Source organism: Heptranchias perlo, chromosome 18 (genome assembly GCF_035084215.1).
Source record: "Heptranchias perlo isolate sHepPer1 chromosome 18, sHepPer1.hap1, whole genome shotgun sequence".
Classification (NCBI taxonomy): Eukaryota; Metazoa; Chordata; class Chondrichthyes; order Hexanchiformes; family Hexanchidae; genus Heptranchias; species Heptranchias perlo.
This window is the reverse complement of record NC_090342.1, coordinates 13,180,187-13,205,372: the sequence shown is the minus strand read 5'-3', so window position 1 is coordinate 13,205,372 and position 25,186 is coordinate 13,180,187.

The following is a 25,186-nucleotide window of genomic DNA, read 5'->3' as shown; positions in this document are numbered from 1 at the left end:
TGTACTGTTGATAATGAACATATCTTCTGTCTCCGAGAAGGTTATGAGTTGAACCCCAACCCAAGACTGTGTTAGGTCTTTTTTACCTTTGTGGGCCACATAAGTGGTCACATATTGGAGTCACATTGGGGCAAAGGGGATGTGGGGAGGGGGGTGTAATGGACCCAAAATTAGGAAGCAATCAATTCCATGGTGGGGGATGTAATGGACCACAAAATTAAGGGGTAATGTATTGCATGGTGTGGGGGGAGGGCATACCGGATGACAGAGACAAAGGCCAATCAATTCCATCTGTGGTGGGGAGCGGGGGTGGGGGGGCGGGGGTCGTTGTATTGGATTGCAAAATCAGGAGGTAATCAATTCTGCAGGTTTGCTGCATCATTTCAGATTAGACCTTTCAGACAAGAGGGTCTTAAAAAGCCCCATAGTAGTTCAAGTAGATGTTTTTAAACCATTCCTGGACTTTTAAATAATTTTTTTCTATACCTTTCTTTGACTGAGGCTGTGTGGTTGGAGGTTACTCTTCCCATTGGAAGCTGGGCTAGAAGACTCCTGGTGGCTTCACTACAATGTTTGAATGCCGACTAACTGTTGTGCTGGATGATTCTTTGCAAGCACCCATTCACAGCTTACCTTGCTTCATGTACTAGTGCATGAAAGAAGGCAAGGTGGAGTGATCATAGGGACAGGAATAGGCCATTCAGTCCATCGAACCTGCTGTTCCATCATTCAATTAAATCATGGCTGATCTGTACCTCAACTCCATTTACCCACCTTTGTTCCATATCCCTTGATACCCGATCAAGAGCCAACATTATCTTATTGTCCAGAGTCATCAAGATACCCCCAACCATTTCAACAGGCCATGGCACACCTATCTGCTAGTGGCTGTGGCAGTCTGTCTTCCATGTGTTCTGGTTTGGGTCAGCAGAGAAGCAGATGTTGACCTGTGCCACCTGCTGCAAGGACAGTTGCAACTACTGTACAGCAGCTGGCTGGCACATGCAGGGATAATAATGGTCAGCTACGGCATGACACTTGGCTGCATCTCCTTGCAAGCATGCTGCAATGCTACCCTGTGGGGACCGTACCACAGAGTGGCAGAGGGGGCAATTTCCTTGCAAACACCTCATGCAGAACCACCTCAACCTCAGCAACCATCAGAGGGTTACGTGTTAGGTTGCTCTGACTCTTATGTGCAGATTCATGCCTGCACCTAGGGTTCCTTTTCCTTTCATTTCTGCCTACCACTTGTTAATCGCCTGACTCTTCATCCTCGGCAAGGGCTGCTTGCAAGGACCTCCTAAAGCTTGCCTAATTATTGTCCCCTATTGTGACACTCCCCTTTAATTATCCCCCATTCCTTTAAATTTCACTCTCCCACCATTTGTGTCATTCCTAGACCCAACCTGAGTCTGCACTCGTGCAAAGCATAATTACGCAAATGAGTTTGAACCAGAGTCTTGAGTGCTATTAACCTTTCTGGTGTGATTTGCAACAGTTCAAAACCATTTAAAACTGACTGAGACCTGCAGAAGAAAATTAGTCTCATAAAGTTTAAATTCATGATCCATTAGTTTGCATATAACTCGGGGCACTAATACTAATGCAAGTGTTCTGATTTATGATTTATCCAACAATATGGCAACAGCCCCAAAAACTAACCCTTTCCAAACTGTACAGCCCACAAATTTCAAACAGAACAAACCAGTAAATAAGAAACACGGGGTTAAAAGTCAACGGCTGTCCCAGTGTACTCCCACTGTAACTACAGCAGGAGTCTACTAGAATGGCCAGAAACTTGGTCAGGACCTGCATACACTGAGTCCCAATCTAGTGCCAAATAATCCAGGATGACTTTGTGGGGGTGAATCTTCAAAGAGGAATCATATTTTTTTCTCAAATATGTTTTAAGTGCAGTCCCTTGCCAAGGAGGCATCAGCAGGCAGCAAAATCCATGTACCCAGAGGAGGCCCAGAACTTCCCCTTCCCCCTCCTCCCAGCTGTACCGGACTTTCAGGCCTTGCAGCAATGGTGGGCACCACAGATGCACTTTTAGTGGTGCAGATGCCTGCCAATGGTAGTCAAGTGGAGGGAACCCCTCTTGCCACCTCAAGCTATGGTACAGCCAGCACAGAGACTGAGGCAGGCTCATCTTGGCACTCATGCCAAGATAGCTGCCCCGTGGAATTTTGGGGTCTGTAAGCACAAGCAGGATTTAATGACCTTGGCTGCATAGCCGAGGCTTGAGGTTGCAGACTGTGGGTTGGACGTCCCTGTCTTCCGGCTATTCTGATTGTTATCTGTGGTAGCTCACATCTTCAGTCAGCTTTAAAGAGCAACAAAAAGATAAGTTCGAAAATGTATCTTTTTTTCCTTTATTCTGCAGAATTGTGTCATTCAAAATGCGCTATGATGATTGTGGCTTTTTGACAGTTCAAAGATATGGGTATGGTAAAAAAAACTATTGAAATGAGGGTTTCAGATTTTCAATTGTGTCAAGAAGACAATTGAAGAAAACCTAGTACAAAATAATACAATATGCCATGAGGATGATATAGTTTTAACTATAGTTAAGTGAAAATAGTCAGATAATATAACAAGAATTACTATTTTTATTCTTTTCAAGGCCGTGATAGCCTCTAACAACACCCTCTTTCTTTCTTCTTCTGCTTTCCCCTGTGGGAATGCACCTCCTGCACCTGACAAGCCAGACGTGTGACCTTTGCGTAGGCCTTTAGCACCGTCGGTCTAGTAACCAGCTGCTTCAAGGTGTTGCCCTCTTTCTGTGGAATGGCACCTGACATTCACTCAGCACCTCCTCCCAGCAGCATAATTGAAAATAAGCACTCAGCAGATTGTGGGATTGGGCATTGTCACCCACAATACTATGTTTTGTGTATGAGTGTCTTAATATACATTGCCATTGTTTTATAACACCAAAATAAAGTAAATTTTCCAAGACCCCGTGTTGCCAACAAGGCCTCACATGCAGTCAGTTCATATTGCAAAATCATGGGCAGCTAACTTCTGATTTTCCAATATGAGCTGGTTGCATGTGGCCTATGGCTTCGAAAAATCGACCCTAATGTTTCCTGCGTAATTGTGTTCACCTTCTATGTGATAATCCTACCACTAAGCCAAGCTGACACTGCCGTACTATAAACCTAGAAATTACTGTTTGCAATATTAGTGCATAACTGCTCAATGCATTGTACCACATACTGTTATGTGTTATTTTAAAGAAGGCATTAACCCATTTATTTTAGCACCTCACAATAATACATTAATCATTCATGCAATAAACTCACAAACAGTAGAATCAAAGAATCGTACGGCACAGAAGGAGGCCATTCAGCTCATTGTACCTGAGCTGGCTCTTTGAAAGAACTATCTACTTAATCCCACTCCCCCTGCTCTTTCCCCATAGCCCTGCAAATGCTTCCTTTTCAAATAAATATCCAACTCCCTTTTGAAAGTTACTATTGAATCTGCTTCTGCCAACCTTTCGACATCGTTCACCTGAGGAAGGAGGAAGCCTCCGAAAGCTTGTGAATTGAAAATAAAATTGCTGGACTATAACTTGGTGTTGTAAAATTGTTTACAATTGTCAACCCCAGTCCATCACCGGCATCTCCACATCATGGCTACCATCGACAGCACAACCTTTCATGCAGTGCATTCCAGATTCACTCATTTCTAGGTTTACGTTTGCTGTCGACCGTGATGAAAGAAGAATTGACTTCATGAAGCAATTGAGAATTGACCGTTTGATAGATGTCTTTGAAAAGCAATAATTTTACAAATTTCTCCTCCGGTGTGGTGCCTCGTCCACTGGGAGGGCATATCAGAAATTCAGCTATTCCCACTAAGGAATACAGGCTTGCTCCATTAATGTTAATGGATGGAAAATCACGGGAAACATGCTTCGAGTGTAAATAGCTCGGCATAGGAGCATAGCCTCAAAATTACTTCCGTAGAATCTTGCTTTAAAAAATGACTAGTTGTTCAATTGCTTCATAAAGTAGCTTGGCTGATAAGGTAGTTTATAAGAACATAAAAATAGGAGCAAGAGTAGGCCATACGGCCCCTCGAGCCTGCTCCGCCATTTAATCTGATCATGGCTGATCTTCGACCTCAACTCCGCTTTCCTGCCCAATCCCCATATCCCTTGATTTCCCTAGAGTCCAAAAATCTATCCATCTCAGCCTAGAATATATTCAATGACTCAGCATCCACAGCCCTCTGAGGTAGAGAATTCCAAAGATTCATAACCCTCTGCGTGAAGAAATTCCTCCTCATCTTGGTCTTGAATGGCCAACCCCATATCCTGCGACTGTGCCCCCTAGTTCTAGACTCTCTAGCCAGGGGAAACAATCTCTCAGCATCTACCCACTCAAGCCCCCTCATAATCTTATATGTTTCAACAAGATCACCTCTCATTCTACTCAACTCCAGAGAGAATAGGCCCATTCTACTCAACCTCTCTTCATAGGACAACCCTCTCATCCCAGGAATTAATCTAGTGAACCTTTGTTGCATCGCCTCTAAGGCAAGTATATCCTTCCTTCGATAAGGAGGCCAAAACTGTACGCAGTACTCCAGGTGAGGACTCACCAATTCCCTGTACAACTTTAGTAAGACTTCCTTACTCTTGTAATCCAACCTCCTTGCAATAAAGGCCAACATGCCATTTGCCTTCCTAATTGCCTGATGTACCTGCATACTAACTTTTTGTGTTTCTTGTACGAGAAAATCCAAGTCTCTCTGAACACCAACATTTAATAGTTTCTCACCATTTAAAAAAATATTCTGTTTTTCTATTCTTCCTACCAAAGTGAATAACCTCACATTTCCCCACATTATACTCCATCTGCCACCTTCTTGCCCACTCACTTAACCTGCCTATATCCCTTTGCAGACTCTCTGTGTCCTCCTCACAGCTTACTTTCCCATCTAGCCTAGTATCATCAGCAAACCTGGATACACTACACTCCGTCCCTTCATCTAAGTCATTAATATAGATTGTAAATACCTGAGGCCCAAGCACCGATCCTTGCAGCACCCCACTAGTTACAATCTGCCAACCTGAAAATGACCCGTTTATCCCTACTCTCTGTTTTCTGTCCTTTAACCAATCCTCTATCAATGCTAATATATTACCCCCAACCCCATGAGCCCTTACCTGTGTAACAACCTTTTATCTGGCATCTTATCGAATGCCTTTTAAAAATCCAAATTGATAATTAATCATTAATAAATGTGAACTTTTATAGATCAGTACCTGGGGACAGTTATAAAATACATGCCAACTGTTTTTGTACTGAGTGCCATCTTGTGGACACGTTCAGCTCTTCAGAATGTACCTCGGGCAGGATTTTCTGAATTTGCACTCTTAATGTGAAGTACGTGTTGGGAATTTGGGCATTGAGATCTGCACCCCTCCTACATGAGAAAATCATGTGGGACGCGCTGATTTCCATGCCAGATCCCTTCCATGTTCTGTTATCGGGCAAAGCTCTGCACCAAGAACAGTAATCTATCCCTAATCATGTGTAACTCCAACAGTACATTTTGATAACAGTTGTAGCTAATTTCACATGTTTTTTCAGGCAAACCAGTTACAGTACTTAACAGATTTTACGAATGGTTTTATAAATTAACAGTTTTTCAACATTTCCTGATTTCTACATAAAGTATCTTACTCTCTTATTCTTGTTCTAAGAATACTATGAATCATGGATATTCTTTACTGCTGTTTTTAAAAAATATTTAGAATGATCAGCATTAGAAATGCAGAGAAAAACATTTTTACAGGTGCATGTATTTTGAAAATATAAGCTGCCGTTTTGACCTGATGGTATAGGGCCTCACTGGTAGCGGGCACGGGTCAGAAAATTAGGTGCTTGATCTTGTGTGACCGATTATCGGATGACTAATTTTTCAATGGGTGATTTGGGGGAGGGGGAAGAGCTGTGGTTGCACTAACGACATTATTGATCTCAATTCAATAATTAATAACCTGTTAAAAGGTCTCTTGCCAAATTTCATGTCCTTAGGCAAGGATCTGCCCACAGCACAAGCCTTGCCCGTAAAAACTGAGTGCATGAAGAGTCTCAAGTCCTGGCTTGCTCAAGTAAGCTTCTTGGAGATGGTTCTATTGCAGGTAAAAAAAAATGCCTTTTCAAATACACTTTGATGTATGTATTAGTTGGTTTTACTGGGTACGCTTTGCTTCATTATTCTTGGTTGCTTCTGGCACTTAAATGACAGTATACAAAGAGGTGAGGAAGAATATTCAGAGCAGGTTCTGAATGTGTTGCATAATTGAGATGAGGAAGACAAGTTCATGAGGGGCCAATGAGAGCAGGTGCAATGGCACCCGAGTTGTTTTGGCCACACCAGTGACTACCCTGGGACTTGTGTTTATAGAGCCCTTGACATGTAGCTGGACATATAACAGGAAACCTGCTTCCGATTCACAAAACAGACTGCAGTACTATCTGCTGCACAATGACCTACAGACAACTTCTGAATCAATTACTATAAATGAGGGTTACCACAGCACAAAACTTTCAGACTACTGGACGTCTTCCAAGCCACCCTAGGACTCATCTGCCAGTGCACACACGTATCAAGTAAGTTACAAATGCTACATTTGCAAGTATCAACACCTTCATCCCTTTTCCTGTGGAAAGGGGGCATCAGCTGTACAGGTTGCACAGCTTTCATTTAAGTTTTAGAGTTCCCTCAAGTGCAAACTGTTGCACATGGTGCTCAAGTGGACATTAGGGCTCTTCATATTAATCAGTGACCAAGGCGAACAGAAAGGGTTTGCACTGGTATCTGGCCACAGAATTTCTGATATGCCTTCCCAGTGGCCATTATCCAGAAAGCGGTCACAGTGTCTTCGTAGTGCGGCAGTTTGTGTTGCCAACTTTAGAAGAAACACTGGCTATATAGCTCTTAGGAGAACAGTGCTGCACTCTGTATCCATGGCTACTGACCCCGCTGAGAAACCACCTAATAGTACATGAACATCTCAGCCTGGTTACCTCCGCATCTATTTGCTGATCCTGAGCTGCCACATCCACCTTAAGGAAGGTGTGCCATGCAGCTCTGGCACAATGAAAGAGTACATGCAAAAGGGCAATGGTTGTGTATAATGCTTGAAATGGTACCTCCCAGAGGATGTGACTCTTCCTAAATTAGGTTTGTGCCACGGTTGATGGGTCCCACAAGAAATATGAGCAATATGGTGGAGTACCATGGCTTTCACCTTCCACTTTATAGCAGCACAATTTTTTCTCAGTTGTAGCCAGGTACTAGGGAGCTGGGTAGTTGCAATAACTCTGTTGGTAGCCTCCCTCCCCAGAGCCTGCATCTGTGTTTTACTGGAGTATGGCCTTTAGTCCCAAATAAGGGCCGCACTCCTTTGGTACACCTCCTGCTGTAGCACCTCTGACCCTTTGGCATAAAAGTAGAGTGTTGCCCATATGTCTCTGCCATGGTACTTTCTGGCCACCACCACAACATTGCCTTTAATAGTGAGCTATATCTCTTTGTGAGCTCCTGTCTTGCCAGCCTTTGTGGTCCCCAGCCAAAAGTTTTACAGGCTAAGCTCTCCATACAAGCATTACATGTGCCAGCAGCCTAATCAAAATTAGGGGGCAAACTCTCAATCACAAAATTAAGAGCCACCTGCTCCCTGAGCTGCTGGCATGGATGTGCCATGCTATGGGCCAGTTGAAAGCTATTTTTGCAATTTTGGCAAAATTGGACTGTATTACTATGCAATACAGAAATTTCAGTCTTAATCAGCAAAAATAGTGTGAAACATTTCATCTGGCGACATTAAACTCCAGTGACAGTTACTGCACTCACTTGACACTTCTTTCTTTATAAACATATTGAACAACAAACAGTAAAACTTACGTACCGTATTCAGCAGGGAGAACAAAGCTGCATGTAAGAGTTGTAATAAGATACATCTCCCTGTTATTGAAATAATAAAGAACAGATAGGGAGAGAAAAACTGAAGCTGTGGGCCCTAATTCCACAGGTCTGGGTTGACGTTGACCAGACCTTGAAGATCTCAGAGGAAGCCTTTATATGACATTTCTTATTGAACTATTCTGTCATGTTATCTAAAATCAGAACTTCACCTGATTACAAAATGTTCCCTCAAGTGTTAAAGAACAAGCTTGATTATGCCATTTATTTGTTAGTGTGTTATCTATAGGAAGTAATTACTTTGTTTCACAGCAAACAAGACGACTTCTTCAGGCATGTGGCCCAGTTTTCTCTCAACTTCTGACAGACTTTTGAACCACACATTAAATAAAAGCAATCATAATGTTACCTGGAAATTAGCAAACATTACAAGTCTTTGTCCTTCCCTACATTAAATGATAGCTCCCTCATTTTGACCCCCCCCCTTAACCTGTTCAACTCAATCTGCAGCTGATCTTTTTGTTCCCTACTATTGATGATCTCTCCCAATTTGGTATCATCACTAAAAACTTGGAAAGTTTTGTTACCAGCCCTATCTGCAAATCGTTCATATACACCACAAACAACAATGACTCCAGAAGCTATCTCTGTGGCAACCCAGTATTCACTTCTTTCCTTGTAATGACATTCCCTTAATAATCATCTTTTCATAGAATCATAGAAAGCTACAGCACAGAAGGAGGCAATTCAGCCCATCTTGTCTGTGCTGGCCGAAAAAGAGCTATCCAGCTTAATTCCACTTCCCAGCACTTGGTCTGTAGCCCAGTAGGTTACAACACTTCCAGTGCACATCCAAGTACTTTTTAAATGAGTTGAGGGTTTCTGCCTCTACCACCCTTTCAGGCAGTGAGTTCCAGACCCCCACCACCCTCGGGGTGAAAACGTTTTTCCTCAGCTCCCATCTAATCCTTCTAACAATTACTTTAAATCTATGCCCCCTGGTCACTGACCACTCTGCTAAGGGAAATAGGTCCTCCCTATCCACTCTATCTAGTCCAGTCATAATTTTATATACCTCAATTAAATCTCCCCTCCGCCTCCTTTGTTCCAAAGAAAACAGCCCCAATCTATCCAATCTTCTCTTATAGCTAAAATTCTCCATCCCTGGCAACATCCTTGTAAATCTCCTCTGTACCCTCTCTAGTGCAATCACATCTTTCCTCTAATATGGTGACCAGAACTGTACGCAGTACTCGAGCTGTGGCCTAACCAATGTTTTATACAGTTCTAGCATAACCTCCCTGCTCTTACATTCTATGCCTCGGCTAATAAAGGAAAGTATCCCATATGCCTTTTTAACCACCTTATCTACCTGTCCTGCTACCTTTAGGGATCTTTGGAATGCACTCCAAGGTCCCTTTGTTCCTCTACATCTCTCAGTATCCTTCCATTTATTGTGTACTCCCTTGCCTGTTTGTTCTCCCCAAATGCATTACCTCACACTTCTCTGGATTGAATTCCATTTGCCACATTTCTGCCCAGTCCATTGATATCTTCCTGCAGTCTACAGCTTTCCTCCTCACTATCAACCACAAGGCCAATTTTTGTATCATCTGCAAACTTCTTGATCAAGCCCCTCACATTTAAGTCCAAATCATTAATATATACCACAAAAAGCAAGGGACGTAGTACTGAGCCTTGCGGGATCTCACTGGAAGCAGCCTTCCAGTTGCAAAAACACCCATCAACCATTACCCTTTGCTTCCTGCCACTGAGCCAATTTTGGATCCAACTAGCCATTTTCCCTTGGATCCCATGGGCTTTTACTTTTTTGACCAGCCTGTCATGTGAGACCATGTCAAAAGCCTTGCTAAAATACATGTACACTACATCAAACGCATTACCCTCATCGGCCCTCCTTGTTACCTGCTCAAAAAATTCAATCAAGTTAGTCAGACACGACCTTCCTTTGCATCCTCAAACTCAAGTGCTGGGACACCAAGTCTAAGGTCTCTGTAATACATCCATGAAATTGGAGCCTGAAACCAGAATGGAACCAGTACAGTTAATATAATGGTGGCATTTGACTCTGAGCTCTCACATGAACCCTGTGCCACTACATCTGCCTGTTGGAAGCTGAATCCAAGGCCAATTTTATGAATGTGTCTTTTCTTTCAGTGGAATGCCTTGCCTATCAGGAGTGTGGTACTGGGGAATCGTAGATGCACTCCCCACAGCTTTCCATCCACACATTTTGATGGGTGAGACTCCTTGTTGTGGGTGCGATTTCATCAAACCAGCCTTTCAGTGTCCAGGAATTGTCTACCTGGGTTACCAATTGGTTTCTATCAGTTGATGGAAAAACTTGGTGTTGGACTGTAAATAAACCCTTTAACTCCAGTAAAGTTATTTCCGTTAAGTCACTCGTGATTCTTAAAAGATCATTTTTATAATCTTTATTATTCTATAAGGATGGGCAATATTTTCTTCACCCTGTGGAGCTGAAACTCACAATACAAATCGGAAAAAGTATATAGAGAGGAAAAACAATAGAGTTTGGTGGGTTTACAGAAAATAAATCAAGTGAAACTGAACCACATTAATTATTAGTGCTGTATCCAAGGTTATCCTGTGCTAACTCATCAGTGGTTTATAGTATCACTAGACTGGAGATATTCATATTTTTATTTCAGCTTGTTTTGAGTAGTTTCACTCAGACACTTGAAGGTTCTGTTGTATTACAAGTCTTTAACATTTTGGTATAAATAACAGTGTCTAGTGTTGGAGACGGTAGGTAAATATTGCCAAGATTTTTTTCCACAGTAGTGCTTCTGACAAGCTCTTCGGTGCTCTTTCTTGCATGTTAAAGATAGTGTTAGTATGCTATTTAACGACTTTGTCAAATTATACCTTTGGTACTATGCATAGTGTGCCTTAGTCTAGCACAGTCCTAGTGATAGAATTAAAGCTTCTCCAAATATTTGCATCAGGGAGACATAATTACCATTGAATCTGGGCCAGATTAAAAAAGCAAACCAAATTTGATTTGTTGAGCTGGATCTGACTACAAACTTGGTGCTGTCCATCCAAGGGAGATTATTGCAAGATGTTACTGGATTAAGCTCTCACAAGAATTCCCTTGTTTCACAAGATTATAATAGAAGAAAGAAATTGCATTTTATAGTGCTTTTCATGATGTCCAAATGAAATACTTTTGAAGTGTAGTCACTGTTATAATGTTAAAGAAACGTGGCAGCTAATATGCACACAGCAATGTCCTATAGACAGCAATGAGGTAAATGACCAAATAATCATCAGATTTTGTTGTGTTTGTTGAGGGATAAACATTGACAAGGACACAGGGAAAACTCCCCTGCTCTTCTTTGAAAAGCGTGATGGGATATTTTATGTCCACCTGAGGGGGCAGATGGGGCCTTCGGGGGTTTAACATCTCATCCAAAAGATGACATCTCAGTCAATGCAAAACTCCCTTAGTACTGAACTGGAATGTCAGCCCAGATTATGTGCTCAAGTCTCTCGAGTGGGACTTGAGCCCACAACCTTCTGACTCAGAGGCGAGCGAGCTGCCACTGAGCCACAACTGACACTTGAGGATAAGTGCAATGGGAATGTCGAACTTAGTGTGACTGAAGACTTGCTCTGTGGTGTTTTGGTAGAGTTGAAGCTTGTGGAGGGTTAAGAAAAAATAAATGAAATTCTGTTGATAGCTCAGTTGATAAAAATATCATGTAACTAAGCCATTCAATCCAGAAAGTCCAAGGTTGGATTCCCAATTGTTAGCTCATCTCAGCTGACATGTTAATAGGGGTGCTACAATCAGCTTCAGTGTCATTGGGCTAGAGGAGGGAGAATCAGTCTGAGTTCTTACACCCCATTTCTATTCAATGAGTCCTGCTGGAAAGTACATGAGTGTGGATATTGGGTGAGGACAAGATTGGATCCAGCTCTGATGCTCCTGTCCATGGTCAACGAACCTAACCTTTAAGCTTACACATGCAATATGGACTTGGGTGAGGTACCTGAGGATATCAAGTGTCAATGGAACCATTCTCCAACTTGAATCAATAACTTCAGAAAGGTGGGAGAGACAATTGGAGTGGGAAAAAACTGTGACATATTTTAGAATTTAACACTAATAAGGGAATATTGGTTGTATGGTAGTTATGGTACTGGACTAGCAATTTAGAGATTAAGAGTTCAAATCTCACTACAGCATGAATTCAATAAATCTGATAAATTGTGGATTAGCATCACAAAAGTGACTATGAAGGTTGCAGTTTTGGTGTAACAACCTGACTGGGTCATGGTAGATCAGACCATGTAGGAGTGATGGGTTTCCTTCAGAGAAGGAAACCCATCACTCCTACATGGTCTGATCTACACATGACACCTGCCCCACACAACGTGGTTGGTTATTAATACCTCTGAAGTGGCCTGACACAGTAAAACAATAACCAAGAAGGCGGCCTGTCACTTTTTCAGGGCAACTAGGGATGGGTAATAAACACCAGTCTTGCCCCCATCCCAAGAACAAATAAAAAAAGATTTTCTGCCTCGCCGCTTTCAGTGAAATTGTGCAAACCCAGCCAAATTAATCCATTAGTTTTAATGGAGGAAAATCACTGGCTGGGGGTATATAATCTCCGGATATGTGGAAACTCTCTCCCATACAATTAGCACCGAGGGGAGCTTACAGTGTTAAAGTTACTAGAAGTTATTTCGAAACGCGAATAACTTGAAAATAGAAAGTTATCAATGAAAATAAATAAAATGGATTATTAATAAGGCAAAAAGATATATTGTGACTTTGCATATTAATTCTAATTGAGAAGTTTGCAAGCAAACACTCTTATATAAGGAAGATTATGTAACACCTCTTTCTGTTGAGTCTAATTAGAGTCCATTTATAATGTGTTCTGCAAAGAATTATTTGCCATTTATTATATGTCATTCAAAATGTTCCAAGACCATTAACTACAGCAATTAGGAGCAATCATGTCAAAATCTTCAGAGAAATGTAAAGTTTGGAAAACAATTACACTAAGACTGGAGTACAAATGGTGGTATTGAAGGTTAAGAAGTAAATGAATGTACTTTGAAGGAAAATCTTCCCTGGTGAGAAAAACATTTTTTTTTTCTTTTGAATTAGAAAAGCTTCATGGTTGTATCACAGTCAGACTTCATTACATTGCACTGAACTGTTGCTTCCAAATCCCCCCCATAATGTGAATCACATCCAGGAACTGCTGTTTATTTTCTATCAATGCCAGAGTGATTACAGTTATGTACTTTGTTTTAATGGGACTAAAATTCCATAAGGCCGTGTTGTGTAACTCAATTATGTGTTCATTTTAATCTGGTGCCCATTGGATTACAATCAAGTTCACTTCAGCTTCAGTTGAAAAATCTAGAATTAAAGATTTTTTTTCAGGGCCAGGTGGTTTAGTGCCATCAGAGGACCAGTATGTATTGCTCTAGAGTGCGTTATCCATTGCATTTTTTTTTAGGATTCCTTTTCTTTTCTTTATAACCATCTTACCATTTTCCATCTTCTGTTTTTTCCCTAATTGGGTGTCATGGCAGGTAGCAGCAGACTGGGGGGCAATTAACCTAGCCTGCCCATCGGAAAACTGACGGGATTGGGTGCAACACTGGTTTTACACCCTGCCCAGTTTTACTCTCCATCCTGTGGGTTTCCCGCCCGGCGAGTTAGATCCCTAATGCTCCATGTGTGCTAGTCCTCAGGGAGGAAGTAGGGGCAGGAAACAAGACTGAGGACCCCTATCACTAGGGGTTGGATGTTCCTCCAGAGTGGTATCCAGGTGGCAGGCCAGTGCAACACCTCAATTAAAAAAAATTAAAGTTGGTCTTGACACAAAAAAGGTGTTTTGTTAGTGCAGCACATTCTGGTGATCCAGTAACTTATAATGTGTTGTCCTGCAACCATTAGTGATTATTAGCACAGAATGTTCAGTACAGACCAAACTAATGTTTTTCCATCCAAATGCCATTGAAGTATTCATGCCTGATGCTGGCAGCCAGGGTTTCTGTGAAAATTCGAAAATATCTGTGGGATCATCCCATGCATGGTCATGTTAGAGGATGAATTTATTTATGATTAGATGTTCTAGCTATTTCTCATAATCAATATGGTTCTTGAAACGTTAAGGTCAAGCACTCACAGATTTATTAAGCGTATAGTACTTAAGCTTATCCTTAATCATGTAGTACTTACAATCACACCAGGCGATAGTGATTGGGGAATCAAACGCATTACAGTTCTGAGCTCAGTATTCAGGTCAATCAAACCTCTGAATCCAAATTCGTACCCCCTGCTAGGTAACAATCAGCATGTCTCTACGTTAAAAGATGATACCAAAAAGTTAAAAACAGCCTAGGAGAAACTAATAAAGGACTTAGACCTTATCAATAACTGTTGACAAGCTGAACACACCCACAAACGAGCTCCTTTTCCATTAAACTAACGAGAATCAGCAACACCAATTAGTTATTTTAAGATATTACAATTTAACAAATCACAGTACTCTACTTAACAAACAAAGGTTAAAAGTTAACATTGCTACAATATCAAATCACTTCATCAGCAGCAGAACTCTACTTCTACTCTGATTAACCCTTTCCTCATAGTCAACCTGACAACAAACTTTTTTTTGTGAATCTGCTTGCACTAACTCATTAAAATAAGTGAAAACAGTCAAAAAGCAGGACAAATCCAATCTAGCCAATTACCGCCCCATCAGTCTACTCTCAATCATCAGCAAAGTGATGGGAGGTGTCGTCGACAGTACTATCAAGCGGCACTTACTCACCAATGCTCAGTTTGGGTTCCGCCAGGACCACTCGGCTCCAGACCTCATTACCGCCTTGGTCCAAACATGGACAAAAGAGCTGAATTCCAGAGGTGAGGTGAGAGTGACTGCCCTTGACATCAAGGCAGCATTTGACCGAGTGTGGCACCAAGGAGCCCTAGTAAAATTGAAGTCAATGGGAATCAGGGGGGAAACTCTCCAGTGGCTGGAGTCATACCTAGCACAAAGGAAGATGGTAGTGGTTGTTGGAGGCCAATCATCTCAGCCCCAGGACATTGCTGCAGGAGTTCCTCAGGACAGTGTCCTGGGCCAACCATCTTCAGCTGCTTCATCAATGACTTTCCCTCCATCATAAGGTCAGAAATGGGGATGTTCGCTGATGATTGCACAGTGTTCAGTTCCATTCGCAACCCCTCAAATAATGAAGCAGTCCGAGCCCGCATGCAGCAAGACCTGGACAACATCCAGGCTTGGGCTGATAAGTGGCAAGTAACATTCACGCCAGACAAGTATTAGGCAATGACCATCTCCAACAAGAGAGAGTCTAACCACCTCCCCTTGACATTCAACGGCATTACCATCGCCGAATCCCCCACCATCAACATCCTGGGGGTCACCATTGACCAGAAACTTAACTGGACCAGCCATATAAATACTGTGGCTACAAGAGCAGGTCAGAGGCTGGGTATTCTGCAGCGTGTGACTCACCTCCTGACTCCCCAAAGCCTTTCCACCATCTACAAGGCACAAGTCAGGAGTGTGATGGAATACTCTCCACTTGCCTGGATGAGTGCAGCTCCAACAACGCTCAAGAAGCTCGCCACCATCTAGGACAAAGCAGCCCACTTAATTGGCACCCCATCCACCACCCTAAACATTCACTCCCTTTACCACCGGCGCACAGTGGCTGCAGTGTGTACCATCCACAGGATGCACTGCAGCAACTCACCAAGGCTTCTGCAACAGCACCTCCCAAACCCGCGAGAAGGCCCGGATCAACAGGTAAGTGATCGCACTGCTTGTGGGCCAGGAGGATCAGGAGTGTTCCTTCCAGGCCCAACCATCCAACCATCCGCAGTCCAACCTCACCAATTGGCCAACCACCACCCCCCCCCTACCATGTCCGACTCCCGCCAATAACCGCCGACCCCAACGATGCCTCCGACCCCCCGATGTTTGCGACCCCCCTGCCCATGTCCGACCCCCCCATAATTTCTCCAATCTCCCACAATGTCTCTGACCCCACAGATCGTCCGAAACCCCTCCCCACCGAAGTCTCCGATCCCTTCCTGATGTCTCCGACCTTCCGATATCTCCGACGCCCCCGCTCACATCTGACCCCACGATGTCTCCAACCCCACCGATTGGCCGACACCCCTCCTTGATGTCCAGCCCCAAACCCTCGATGTCAATCTTACTTGCTGGCATCCACTCCCTGTCTGCTTTCCCCTCCAACAGGCAGCAAGCCTGTCAATCTCACTGGCTGTCACGCAGGAAACTTGCAGAAAAAATTTAAAAGAAGCCTTATGTCAAAATTGTAAGGATGTCCGGGAAACCCATACTTCCGGGGTTCCTGTCCAGAAATCCTTCCCCCCGCCCCCAACTCTCCACAGCTCGGAGTGAAAATCCAGGCCCAGATATTCAATTCTGCCTCAGAATTTGGATTCCACCTTTCAGTATTTGTGCAGCCTGGTGATGAAAAGCAGAATGTCTCTGAGGGTAATTTAACAAATCTGCTTCTGGTGAGGAGCTTCACCTGCTGCTAGTGCAGACTTGTAAAATTACCCCCCACCCCCCCAACTGTTGAACAAAATGGTTAGACATTACATCAAAACTACTGTTTCATTAGACAAGGTTAAACATGAGAAGTCTGTGTAGCTGAGTCAGAGAGAACTCGCATTTATATAGCCCCTTTCATGACCTCAGTACATCCCAAAACTCTTCACAGCCAGTGAAATACTTTTGAAATGTAGGGAAACGTGGCAGCCAATTTGTGTACAGCAAGGTCCCACAAACAGCAATGTCATCAATGACCAGATGGTGGCTGGATTTTTAAAACCCCCTCAACCAACACCTGGATCATTTGATCCTAAGTGAAGTGAGTTTCACATTCTGAATCCAGTTTCTGGTGAGTTGGAATTCATATCACAGATTTAACCACAATTTGATGCTAACTGCACTAAACTACAAACTTCACTCATGGAAGCCATAAGGATGGCTGGTGTTGAACTGGAACAATTCCTACCAATCCAATAGCTGGTGTTCTTTCCAGATTGTTATTAAGGCACCCATTATTGGCCAGAACCTTTAGTAAAATGAATGTTACACTTGACCTTGGAGTACTTTATGCTGATGTAGAGGATAAATTTTCCAGTTGCAGAATTGAGTTAGCTGGAGTAGACTGCTGCAAGATTTTTGCTTACACAAATTAGCAAAGTCCAACTCTATTGGTTCTGCTGGGGACAGCAATAATTTAGAATGCAAGATGAGCTTATGGTCTAGATTGAGCATAGTCAGGAGCTGGCCAAATGGGTTTGAGAAGATATAGAGCACATCATCAAGTATTAGAAGATGCAGGCCAAAATTAAAGGGATACCACCCACTTAAAGGAAGGTGACCACATGTGGGGGCCAAAATTAATTTTTCGCCTTTCCAAAGGCTGTATGGGACAAAAGATCTGACTTTCTAAAAACGGTGAGTGGCAAAACAAATATGGAGGCAGGAAACTGAGTCTGTGGGCAAGAAATGGAGCAGCTTAGCACCCAAACCCCCTGATTTATGGCTGGTCAGGTGGGAGCCCCTGCTGCATGAGAAAGGTCACCCTTATGGTACTCCAGGGAACTCTTCCCAGAGGACAGCAATGCAGTATGCATGGAAGGAGGTAGTTGTCAGGATCCACGCTGTGTTCACTACCCGCAGAACAGATGTAGAAGAATATAGCACACTTTAAGAAAGCTGCCAATGGTATGACTACTCCCATACCATTTACCAAGTATGCATGCCACAAAAGGTTGCCTGTCAACCACTCACCCTATTATTGCTGGCCCATGCCACGTCCTCATCCAACCTTAAACCTCTTTCATTACTTAATAAGCATACTCATACTCCAGTATAGTACACAGTCATACTGCAACTTATAATTGAAAGCTTTGGAACAATTATATCTTCAAAGGGCTACACGCATAAAATCATTATAACACAACTTGGCTGTATGATACATGATTATTTATCGACACCCCACAATAACCTGTAGTTTGGGTATATGGGAATAAAAATTATTTTGTGTCGCCCCTGGTGTTCACTGGAACCATGTATTGGAAAATTGTGCACCTGAAGCCCATACTTTTGCTACCATTAATGTTAATGGAGAGACAGAATCAAATGGACAGAAACTGAGTCAAAAGCAGAAAGAAACCGAGAAACAGAAAAGCGAGACAGAGTGAAACAAATAGGAAGAGGAGCAGAAGCAAACGGAGAGAATGAGGCAGAGACAGGGGGAGAGGGTTTGCTTCCTCCTCCGGTGTCAGCCTGTTGCCTGGTGTTGTGTGCAACCTTCTCCTGCAAGAAGGAAGGGAGTGTGTTGGTGAGAGTCTTATGAGGTGTTTGCAGAATGTGGATATCATGCTGAAATAGCTGATAGTCTGTGGCTAAGATGTGAGCTGTGGGAATGTGAGCGCTCTAATAATAGTGAATGTGTGAGTACGAGGGGGAGAAGGTGTAGTGGTGTGGTGCAGTGATTGAAGCATATGAAGGGAGGTGGGAGAGGGGAGTCATGTGAGTGCTGTCAGCGTTATTACTGATGAGGCTGTAAGCGGTTCAGTTGTGAGCAGAACGTATGAGCATCTTCTTACCTTAACAACTCTAGTTATATCATTAAATTTCTTACACCGTTGCAGCCATGCCCAGGGTGCAATGCTCCTGACATTGACATGCTCAGCTATTTCTCCCCACGGTCAGTGAAGTAGATGCCTGGAGGGCTTCCAGCCCCTGTGGGGGAAGAGGATGTCCTTCCTCCTCTCCATTGGCTATACAAGGGCCTCCAGGGCAGCATCAGAGAACCTTGGTGCTCACTCACCACCTCCTACAGCCATTTCTTCAACACCAGCTTCCTTCTTCTCTACATGCAAAACGCACCCCCCATTTAAGAGGCGCTGCCTGCTTTAAGTGGTGAAATAGATGCCCAATATCCGCACCGCCCGTACCCCCAATAGGCGTTCAGCCAATGAGTAGCGCAGGTAATGCTGGCTGCACGCCTGCATGATTATAATCAGCAGATAGCACAAATATTATATGCTGCCTGAGTCAATACTAACAGGCTCATGCAGTGCCTGCCCCGCCTCCTGCCCTCCTATTTTCGGGTGTGATCGGATTTCTAGGTCATTATGTTTGAACTATTTCCGATAATTCATCTGAGCTTCGTGCCTTTTAGAAACTGACCATCGAACAGGGGTTCATAAAGCCGTAGATTTAAAGAAGAACACAACAATGTAGTCACCACTAGAGGAAGCTAAAGTCCACTTTAAACATTCTCTGCTGCGATCTCAATTTATTCTCAGTTTCAGGAAGAACTGAAAACAGCTCAAATGTCCCTAAAACAAGATTATGAATGTTAAATATGTTTCAATGAAGAAGATGCAATTTCTAATAGCCAGCTGTACTACAGTTTTTGTGCTGTTACAACTTGGTTATCCACAGACCAGACGGTGCTGATAAATGGGCAGTACAGTTCAGCACTCCTGACTGCATTGTTCTCACCACGTATCAGTCTCAAACCAGTACTTTCAGTCTAACAGCCCCAAAAAGTACATCAAAAATATATTGGAGGAGAAATTCCTCGGCTCCCAATTTCAGAGGAGTGGTGGGGAGTCGATCGTGATATTGTAGAGTCGGAGAAACAGCCCTGCTCCTCCACATCCACAGCGATGCTTTTTAAAAATAAACTTTTACCTTTCGGTGGCGGTCACCCAGCAACCGCTCAAGAAACCCGAGTGGAGCAGACCCAGCTCCTGCTACACTCTGCAATATCCAACTTAGCAGAGGGGGCCTAAAACAGGCATCAGGCCCCTCATTTACATATGTTTTATATATCCAATCAGACATCTTTCAGGTGTCCTTTGGGCACGGGACTTTAGTTCCCGAAATTTCGACCCCATTATGTTTCCTACTAGTTACAGGAAATAGAAGAGAATTTTGCCTTGATACTGTACAATCTGGTAAAACAGATTTTACAGAGGAATTTCTTTACCCAGAGAGTGGTTAGAATGTGGAACTCGCTGCCACAAGGAGTAGTTGAGGCGAATAGCATAGATGCATTTAAGGGGAAGCTAGATAAACACATGAGGGAGAACGGAATGGAAGGGTATGCTGATAGGGTTAGATGAAGAGAGGTGGGAGGATGCTCGTGTGGAGCATAAACACCAGCATGGACCAGTTGGGCCAAATGGCCTGTTTCTGTGCTGTAAATTCTATGTACTTACCAAATAACATGTTAAAGTGGTTAATCTATAAAAATGAGACATTGCTTAATGATTACATCCTGTCAAATATTGTTATATCTGTGTTCTAAATTTCACTCAAGCATCTACTATAAGTGTCAAGAAGATGCAGTCTTTGAAACATGTTTTAACACTGATTGGAATGACCTTTAAACATAAACTCTATTAAAATTAACAGGGAGAGTATTTAATTAAAGTGTTGTTATTTGGTTTCAAAAGAAACATTCAGTTGTGTGACCTCATTAATCTTTATTCCATACCAATTGTGGCTATAAATATTGAATAAGCACCATTTAAAAAATATGGAGGATGCAGGCATTGCATTATGCATAGAAGGTAATAATCACCACTTTTTACAGGTATGCTCATGTAACACTTTAATATTATGCCTGTTTTAAGGTTTCTGCAAGGAAATCAGTTGCATAAGAGTCATAGTAATAATTATTATGGGTAACTTTTACATTGCCATCGCTAGTGGCAAGTGAGAGGGTAAGTACTTTACATTGAAATTTCCTCCACAGGCAATTTTTCATGTGATTCCATGGTTCCGTACTTCCAGCGGGGAGTTGCACTCATAGGAAGCAGAGATGAGAGGATCAGGACTACAATGTTGTAGCTCTATTTCCTCCTCCATCCAAGTGTGGCTTCCCCACTGAGAGTGTGGGATAGAAAACTTGTTTAACTGAATCTTTCCAGAGTTCACCTCATAAGTACAGATCATTCCACTACTAGGCTACCAAGCTTAGATTTAGACTTAAATAAGATGCATAACATGGTTTTTAACATGTAAATGAATTCATGCTGGTTTTTGTGACCATTATTTTGAACATTAAATGAGCAACCAGAATTAGAATTATTCTGCAGGCTGCATTTATATTCCAGTTAATATTAACATGGGATTAAGATCAGGACCCTCTTTGTCCACCATCATATACCAGGACCTAGAAATTCAGATGAGGGCACGCAGGAGGCGCAGGAATCAATCTCTGCGCCTGAATGGTGAGGTCCGAATTGCCTCGATATTCGTTGTATTGGAGTCGGCACAACACCTCACCAGCAAAGACCAGAAAAGAGCACAGAAAAATTGGGCCACTGCTAGTGTGGCAGCGACCCTCAGGTAAGTGAGTGCGGGGGTCGGGTCAGGGGTGGGGAGCCCTGGAATCGTGGGGCTCAGGATCGGGTCGAGGGATCTGGACTCATGGGAGCCAGGGGGTAGGAAGATCGGGGGGGGGGGGGGGGGGTGGGGGGAGGCGTCAGGGACTGGGAACGTAGGCGATTGGAGGTCGCAAGAGGAGACTGGGGGGTGGGGGCGGATTGGGGATCGGGAGCAACGGCGATCGGGAGGACGGTTAAATGGGGGGTCCAACGGAGCACGCCTGCACCTCTCAGCTCTACATTCAGGCAAGTTAGTTACCTTCTTTGTTGCAGGCGATCCCTGGGGTTGGTTTCCCTGAGTGTAGCCTATGATGGTGTTGGCTGCCTCAGGGCAAACCAATATTAGAGAGGAGACCTCAAGCAGGTATTAAGGCCCTTATTGCATGTGCAGAGTGGGTTGTGCTTGCTTCAGGCGTGGGTGAAATATGCCTCTTGTTTGTCCTTACTCAATTTGGCATGCAGAGCATTCTGGCCGGAAGTGTGTGCGTGCTTCCTGCCTGCCATTTTGGAGCCTTAGGTGTCCGCGCAGCGCCCGTTTTTCTAGGCCCAGATGTCTAGACGACTCAGTGTCAACAATGATGGGCTAGAAATCGCGCAGAATGGCAACACTCACTGCCGCTCCTGTGAATTAAATTAACAAAAATACTTACTGCAGGCTCTGTGGCATTGAATTGCTTGATTTTGAACTTTAAAAAAATTGGGGGTTAAATTGGATAAGGCCCGATACTGGGCGTGGGAGTCACGGTGTGTGGTTAACCCGCGCCTGGTGTTTACCAATGCAGGCAGCATGCAAGATTCGTGCTGCATCCTCATTTCCATGATTTCCACGTGCAGCTAGCGCTACCCGCACTGTTGAGTGGCTGCACGCACGAGCAGGAGGCCCGAAATGGGGCATGGCCAATACTAGGTAAAGGCAGCCTGCATCTCCGAAGGGGAAGGTGCACAGTCAATTGAAGCAGTGCAGGATGACAGGCAGAATAGCTGGGGCGGCGAGAGAGCGTGCCCTGAGGTTCTCCGACAGCGCATTGGAGGCCTTAGCGGAGGGAGTGCAGGAACGGAGAGCTATCCTGTACCTGTAGGGTGGCAGGAGACCCCCCCCCCACCCCCCCCCCCCCCCAGACACCAACTATGGAAGCAGTGGGAGGAAGTGGCGCTGGTGGTGAATGCCAGGAGCATTGCACCACGCACGTGGATGCAATGCAGGAAAAAGTTCAATGATTTGACACGAGTGGTCGAGGTGAGTGAATGCAAATGTCGAGTGGCACATCTTACCAACTGCAGCACTGCTCCACGCACGACACCCCCCCACCCACTAACAAACGCTGCCCATCTGTACACAACGCTGCACTTCAGATGCTGCATCTCGCCCTCACATAGTAGCACACTTGCAATCCACACACCCACCACTCACAGGTCACACACACTGGCAGCTATCCTACCATGAGAGGCACAGCACCCAAACACATTGCAGGACACTCACTGACACACTTCCCTCTGTCTTGCAGGAGAAGGTAGTGTGTAACAGCCAGCGGACCGAAAGACTCGGGGGAGGACAGGTACGCCTACATCTCCTCAGCCCCCTGGAGGAGACAGTGCTGCGCATTATTTTGCGGAAGTCACTGCGGCCATGGCCACTGGCGGAGCTGGAGGTCCCGACGAAGGGGGGTCTCTGCATACCTCATGTCCCACATCTCCCTCGTCCCACAATCTTTTCTGACGCATGTGCTGCAGATGGTGTCAGCACACACGTCTTACATACTCCTATCCCCGCTCCACAACTCAACCCATCTCCCTTTGTTCATTGCAGATACCCAAGGACTGGTCCGAGGTGGAGAAGGAGGAAGGCAGAGATAATGAAGCCACATCGTCGCTTGATCTGACACTTGCAGCCACCAGCTCAGATACTGACACTACGCAAAGCATAGAGGCTAAGTTTTGAGGAGGGATCAGCACGTGGTGAGACATGGGCACCAGTGCGCAGGAGCCGGGGCAGGGGGAATGGATACCGCAGGTGCCAGCTCGGGGAGGGCAAGGTCGCACAATGGTTCTACTGCCGAGGGGTCAGATGATGACTTTGATGGGCCAAGCTACAGAAGACGGCTGATGGGCGTACATAACCAAATGCTTGGTGCAAGCTTCAGTTGAAGCTCAGACTGATGCTATGGCAGCTCAGACTGCTGCTATCGTGGCCTGGGTACCACTGTGGAACGGGGCTTCGAGGGCGTCACAGCATTCCAGCAATCCGTTCTCCAGCTGATCACCAGGATTGCTGAGGTGCCACCCCGTGTGAGTGGCAGTGGCGCCATGGCAGTCGAACCTGCTATCCTCTCTCCGGACGACAGTATTCATGCTCCCGCACCTGCCACTCCGCCACTGCCCTTGCCGTTGCCTGTCAGCCAGCCAGGCCAGACTGCTGCAGCCCATGTTGAGATGGTGCAGTCTGAAGCTGGGCTCTCCCAGCCCAGAGCTGCTCGAGGTTGTCCTCCAAACCATCTGCACGCTCCTCAATTGAAGGCCAGCAGCCTTCTACCACCCGTGCTCCAGCCATTGGGGATGCACTTCATAGGAGCACTAGGAAAGGCAAAGGCATGCGAACAACTGGCACTGAGGAAATGCACAAGGGTGAATAGTCTAATGTTTGATGAGCACATGTGTTACATTATAAATTTGGATTTGAAGTCACTGTTGGTGGTGGTTTTTATTTATGTGATGAGCTGCAGGAGGAAGCAATGTGTAATCATATGGAGGGCGATTTGATGGTCATGTGGGAGAGGACAGGTGGGGAGTGTAGGTCTGTTGTTGACTTGGGCGATGTCATTGAGGTTACTGATATTCTATCATTAATAAGGTGAGCATGCAGAGCCCTGGCAGATAGGGCCTGTGCACCTCATTGCCTCCTTGTGTCTTCCTCCACTTCCTCCTCCGTCTCCTCCCCCTCCTCCTCAGCATCTTCCTCCTTGTTCTCCTCTTCCTCTGCCTCTGACTCAGAGTCTTGCTGGATAGGCGGTGGGAAGGGCTGTCCTCCCATAAGGGCGAGGGTGTGCAGCATGCAGCATACAATGACGAATCTTGACACCCGCTCAGTGGAGTACATGATGTGGAGATGCCGGTGATGGACTGGGGTTGACAATTGTAAACAATTTTACAACACCAAGTTATAGTCCAACAATTTTTATTTGAAATCTACAAGCTTTCGGAGGCTTCCTCCTTCGTCAGGTAAATGTCAAGAGCTCCTTGAAGCCTACGCATTTATATATATAGAACAATACATGGTGTTTACAGACTGCCCCTGCAACTGCCCGTTGCCAAGGCAATTACCGTGTTCAGACAGAGAGGTGTCACCTACAGAACCCCCGAATACACATTCAACAAAAAAACAAACAGGAAAAAAAAGAGAGAGGCAGAAACATCCGGAAGGCAGAGAAAGCCAGCAAATGACCCATTATATTAAAAACAGATAGCTTTTGTTCGCTGGTGGGGTAACGTGTAGCGTGACATGAACCCAAGATCCCGGTTGAGTACTGCAGGGCTCAGAAGCATTCCTTTAGGAGGTCTACAGTGTGCTCGACGACGTTCCATGTGGCCACACGGCTCTCGTTGTATGCCTGCTATGCACGTGTGCGTGCGTTCCTGTGCGGAGTCATGAGCCACCTCATGAGGGGATAGCCCTTGTCACCCAGTAGCCAGCCTTTGTCTTGCCGAGCCGGTGCAAGGATAGTTGGGACATTGGAC